The sequence below is a fragment of the Dendrobates tinctorius genome, unplaced genomic scaffold, assembly GCF_039654945.1.
Source record: "Dendrobates tinctorius isolate UK_male_01 unplaced genomic scaffold, ASM3965494v1 ptg000004l, whole genome shotgun sequence".
NCBI classification, from domain to species: Eukaryota; Metazoa; Chordata; class Amphibia; order Anura; family Dendrobatidae; genus Dendrobates; species Dendrobates tinctorius.
In genome coordinates this window covers 43,967,772-43,973,771 of record NW_027361672.1, presented here as the reverse complement: position 1 = coordinate 43,973,771, position 6,000 = coordinate 43,967,772, and positions in this window count along the sequence as shown.

The window sequence follows — 6,000 nt, the reverse complement described above, 5'->3', positions numbered from 1 at the left end:
GAATTGGCTGCTTCCCCTGCGGTACATGTGTCGCGTGTCCTAATATTCTGAGATGTAGTGCCTTCACTACATCTGATGGGAGCGGGGAGTACAAGATACGTGATTACATCTCGTGCAATACCACACATGTGGTGTACTATGCGACTTGTCCCTGCTCCCTAATCTACGTGGGTCTCACATCTAGGGAATTAAAAGTGAGGACGCGCGAACATGTACGTGACATCCTAGCCTCTAGGGACGCTGGGGATTTATCTTCATTGAAGACACTGCCGAGGCACTTCTTTTTGTGCCATGGCTCTGATCCCAGTGGTCTAAAAGTTAGGGACATTGATAGAGTCTATGGTGGTGTCAGGGGTGGCAATCTTGGTCGCCTTTTGGCACAACGCGAATGTAGGTGGATTGTCACCCTTGACACTTTGGCGCTGAAAGGACTTAATGAGAAATTCACATTTGCTCCTTTTTAATAGGGGGTCTTTGCTCCTCCCCTTTTAGTTATTTGCTGTCCCCCTTATTAGTTTCCACCCATCTCTTTTCCGTCCTCTGTGGTAGCATCCTTTTGATTGGTTATTAAGGATCCTTTTGCATCACCCTTCCACGTTTTATTTTTAATTGTTTTTTCATTGTAATTTTCTCAGTTTCTTATAGTGTTTATCCTATGCTGGTGTTCTGGTTCTTGGAATATGCACCAGATATGCTGCATCGTCATTCAATGAACTTTAAATGAATTCCGAGATGACTACATGTGGACAAGAAGATTGTTGCTCTTTTCCTCACGGCTCACGTCTATTGACTTTTATATATGTACTTATACATAATTCATTAATTTTGTACTGTCACTTTATTTGCACTGTTGCACTCTTACATATAATGATTATATACATTTCATGTATTAATAATTGTATTTCTTTGTATATATATATATGATCATATTTTGGCTGTTTTTGGTCCCTTATATTATGTCAGCCATTATGGTCCTTTTTAATGAGGGCTGCACACAATGGTTTCCTTTATTATTATCATGGGCTGATTTCTGTCCCTTCTAACATGTCCGCCACCACGGTCTTCTTTTCAATTGCGATTGTGGAGCGCACACGTGACTTGCCTCGCACTCCTCCTACTTTCCTCTGTGGCTATCTACTGGAGCTCTGTGCGCATGTTCCTGACGTCAGCAGGTGAACTTTCACCTACATGCGCACAACCTATTGACGGTCACGGAGGAGGGAGGGACCTTCTGGCGTGTGACGTCATCGACATGTGCGCCCATTTACACCTGCATTAATTGACATCGCTGCATATATAGTCCTGTGGATATGACGCTCCTCAGTTCCCCTTTTTAGAAAGCACCTAACGCGAAACGCGCATCAGGGGGTCTGCAGGGAGGCACATACACACACCAGTGACCATGGGTAAGCCGCATTTATACTTCTATAATTGGGCATATTAACTCGGATGTTTACATGTATTTGCACACGACTTATTTGCCCTTTTTTTGCTTGTATTTATCATCCTGTGCTTGCCCTTTACTTTTAATTTTTAATTTATTCATAACCATTAATTCTGGTCTCTTAGCTGTCTTTTCTGTACTTCCCTTTTATGCCTGCAGTGTTCTACTTCCATTCCCCTCCATAGGCCTATATTGTTGGCATGCAATTTGTGTAAATTTTAGGATTAATAAAAGGTTATTTTTCATTATCATATTTGATGTTTTTTTCTGCTCCAATTTGTTCTCATGTTTTGTGTATATTTTAACCTGTCAGTGTGTTTTTACAGTAGCCACATATGAATTGCTGGCTTTTCAAAGGACACCAGTGCGTAAAAATCGCATTTTTTTTATTGCACCCATTGACTTCTATTGTGAGATGCGATCCGTTTTCTGATGACAATCGCAGCATGCTGCGATTTTTTTCCAGCCCGATCGTGATTGAATAACTCATCTCCATGTTATTCAATGAGGCAGTGCACATCTGATTTTTTTCTCTGACATAGGCTAGTTTCACACTAGCGTATTTGCTCGCGGCGCATGGCGCCGCTAAGCCCCGCCCCCTGCTGCACCCCCTCCGGTCATCTCCTCCTACTATCGCACATCGCTGCATGCGATCTGCGCACCCTATCTTTAGCATAGGGTGCGCAGACCGTGCGCTGGCCGTGCCCTAGTAGGATTTTGTGTGCGCTGCGCCCTTTTGATGGTGCGCTGAGCGCACCAAAATGCAACATGGTGCGTTCGGCGCACATCGGCGCACCGTCAAAAGGGTGCAGCGCACACAAAATCCTACTAACGCACGGCCAGCGCACGGTCTGCACACCCTATGCTAAAGATAGGGTGTGCAGATCACATGCAGCGATGTGCGATAGTAGGAGGAGATGACCGGAGGGGTGCTGCAGGGGGCGGGGCTTAGCGGTGCCGTGCGCTGTGAGCAAATAAGCTAGTGTGAAACTAGCCTTAGTCAGTCCGACGAAAATATCATAGCATGGCCTAGTTTCCGGCAATAATTCGGATGGCACTTGGCCATTCATGTCTATGGTTCCGTGAAAAACATCGGCCTGCACTCAGATGACAGCAACCCCTTGCTCAATGCACCACAGGATTCACTAAACCATCTACTATCTCAGACAGATGTCTGTACCGCCTCTGTTTAAAGACTTTCATTGAAGAACTCACCACTTCTCGTGGCAGCCTGTTCCACTCATTGATCACCCTCACTGTTAAAAAGTTTTTTCTAATATCTAATCTGTATCTTCTCACTTTCTGTTTCATTCCATTGCTTCTTGTGTTTCCAAGTGCAAATAAAAGTAAGGATGATTGATCTGTCTACACTGTAATATCCCTTCAGATAAGTGTAGACAGCTACTAAGTTGTCTCTTAGCCTTCTTTTTTTTAAAGCAAAACATTCCCAAATCCTTTAATCTTTCCTCGTAGGACATACTTGCAGTCCACTCACCATGCTGATAGCTCTTCTCTCAACTTGCTCCAGTTTTTCAAAGTCTTTTTAAAAATGTGCTGCCCATAGCTGAACACATTCTGTAGATGTAATTTTCTCTTTTCTTCTCCAGATGTAGAATCTTGCATTCTTCCTGTTGTGGTGTAGTGACCACTGTGTCCGCTAGGGGGCACTGTGTGGGTGTCCCAGGACGGGTGTACAGGTACATCCAGGGTGGTAACAGGAGTAGGATCCTAAATGACCGTTATGTATCCCAAGGTGGGTAGCCTTGGGATGAAGGCTTGATTATGTGCTGATCAGCAGAGGTACTGCTGATGTTTCTGGTACAATGTGTTAGGGAGAAGCCTTCAGGTGTTTGTTGAGACGGGTGGGATCAATCACCTACAAATCCACCCAGGGATGTGTGTCTAGAACGCCATAGTAAAGTGTATGTGTGTGAATGGTTGTAGGACCTGCGATGAGGTCATAGCCATGTGATCCGGTGGGCGTGGCTACAGACCATATAAGGTGGCCAGGGTAGGTCACGAGTGAATGCTTGGATCCGGTTGGTCCGTATGGAAGGTCTCGTCTGACTGTCAGGAAGATGTGTGTGCCTTCCTGAGTGCACGTGGGGACGCTCTGTAGCATGGCTGCACATGTCTGAGAATTCCCAGGAGAGGGAATAAACGTCTGCACTGAGAAGCAGCTATGAGGTAACCCGGACAGAGGATATAACTGTGAGGCTAGAGAGCCTGTGTACTGGACACAACAAAGCCTGTGTGACCACAGGATTAACAGGCGGAGATCTGTCATGGACGTTATGCTGTTGTATATGAACTTTCTGCTGCATATTGCTTTGGTTTATGCTGCATAATAAACCGCATGCACTGAGTTATGTTGAGAAACCTGTGCCGGACCTGATTTATCGGCTGCCTAGCGAGTATCCCCTACCTGAATAACAAGTGCTACCTTACACTGTTAAATACCATTCTATTAGTCTTTGACCATTGTTCAAGCTTATCTAGATCCTTCTGAATCCTTTCTCTGTCTTCTCTAGTGTTAGCTATCCCTTCTAGCTTTGCATCATCTGCAAATTTGATCAGTTTACCTTTAGTTCCCTAATCTAGATCATTTATAAAAATTTTGAACAACACTGGGGCCAGGACACAGCCTTGTGGCACCCCGCTTGAAACACTCTTCCAATTGGATGTGCAACCATTTATTTCCACTCCTTGAGTATGATCACTGAGCCAGTTATGAATCCACCTAACAGTAGCCTTGTAAATCCCATCATTTATTCGATAAGGATTGTGTGAGGTACTTTATAAAATGCTTTCCTGAAGTTGAAATATACTATACCGTATTTTCCTGATCCAACCAGTCAGTGATTCCATCATAGAAGGAAATTAGATTAGTCTGGTATGACGTGCTTGCTACAAACCTATGCTGGCTCCGGTTAGTTACTGTATTCTTATCCAAGTACTTACATACATGCTGTTTAATAATTTGTTCAAAGATCCTTCATGGTATAGAAGTAAGGCTCACTGGACTGTAATTTTCTGGCTCCATCTTCTTTCCTTTTTTGAAGATAGGGACAACATTTGCTCTTTTGACTTTTCCTGTTCTCCAGGATTTTTGAAAGATTCTGGCTTGTGATTCTGCAATTTCCTCTGCTAACTCTTTCAGTACCGAGAATGTAATTTATATGGACCAGGAGATTTATATTTATTCAAAATAGATAAGTGTTCCCTCGCCATCTCTCTGTTTATAGATAGTGTGGATTCATTTAGGCTAAGTGCACACGTACCGGAACTCTCGCGGAAATTACCGCGAGAATTCCGGAATTCCAGTCCGCGGGAAAATCGCATTTTAAATTCCCGCGATTTTCCCACGGAAAAACTAGCATTTTGCAAGCGAGAAGGGACGTCATCGCGAGCATTTTCGCAAAGGACTACTGGGAACGAGAGCGTGACGAGAAGCGGGAAGGCTGCGCGGGACGCCGGAGGGTGAGAATAACAATATTTTTTATTTTTAAATTCTATTTTTTACAGGGATATGGTACCCAAAGCCCGGAGGACAGTCTCCTCTCCTCCGGACCGTGGGTACCATCCGCAATTGTTCTGCTTACTTTCCGCATGGTGTGCACAGCCACATGCGGGAAATAAGCGGAACAATGCATTCCTATGGGTGCGGGATCGCCGCGATTCCACAAATTAATGAGCATGCTGCGGTTTTTACCGCAAAGCGATTCCGCCGCGGTAAAAACCGCAGCATTAGCACAGCATTGCGGAATCCCATAGAAATGAATGGGATGCTTATTTTTCGCGTTTTCGCGGCAAAATCGCGCGGTTAAAACTGCCGCGGAAACGCGAAAAAAACGCCACGTGTGAACTCAGCCTTATTCCTTCGATGGCACCATGAAGAACAACTGATGTTACATTTGCTTTCTTAGAGAACACAGATGCAAAATAGGAATGTAAAAGTTCAACCGTCTCAACATAATTTTTGAACAATTCACCCTTTTCATTCTGTAAAAATCCTACGGCATCTTTGACTTTTCTTTTGCTTTTGACACACCTACAAAATCATTTTTTACTGCTTTTGATCTCCCTTGCAAGCCTCACTTCATTACTGGCTTTAGCCCTTCTAACGTTAGCGATGCATTCTTTGCAAACAGCATTATATTCATCTTTAGATATGCCCCTCTCTTTCCTTTTAATATACATATAATTTTTCATTTTAACAAGTGATTAAGTCAAGTGTTCATCCTTCCTGGTCTCATTAAATCCTTCCAATTCTTCCTTCTTTTGGGGATTATTATCAATTGTGCAGAGAGAATTTCATTTAGCAAAATCTCTCATCCTTCTTGGACATTTCTGTCCTTTAGAACATCCAGCCATTGGACCTTTCCTACCCTGTTTCCTGAGTCCATTAAAATCTGCCTTTCTGAAGTCCAACCTTAAAGTCTGAGTTTTTGCTGGTCTTCCTCCTCTTGTAATCCAAAATTTGAGGATAGCTTGATCGCTGCCTCCTAAATTTGCAGCCACCTTTAGTTCCTCAACCACTTTCTTCTATATGGTAA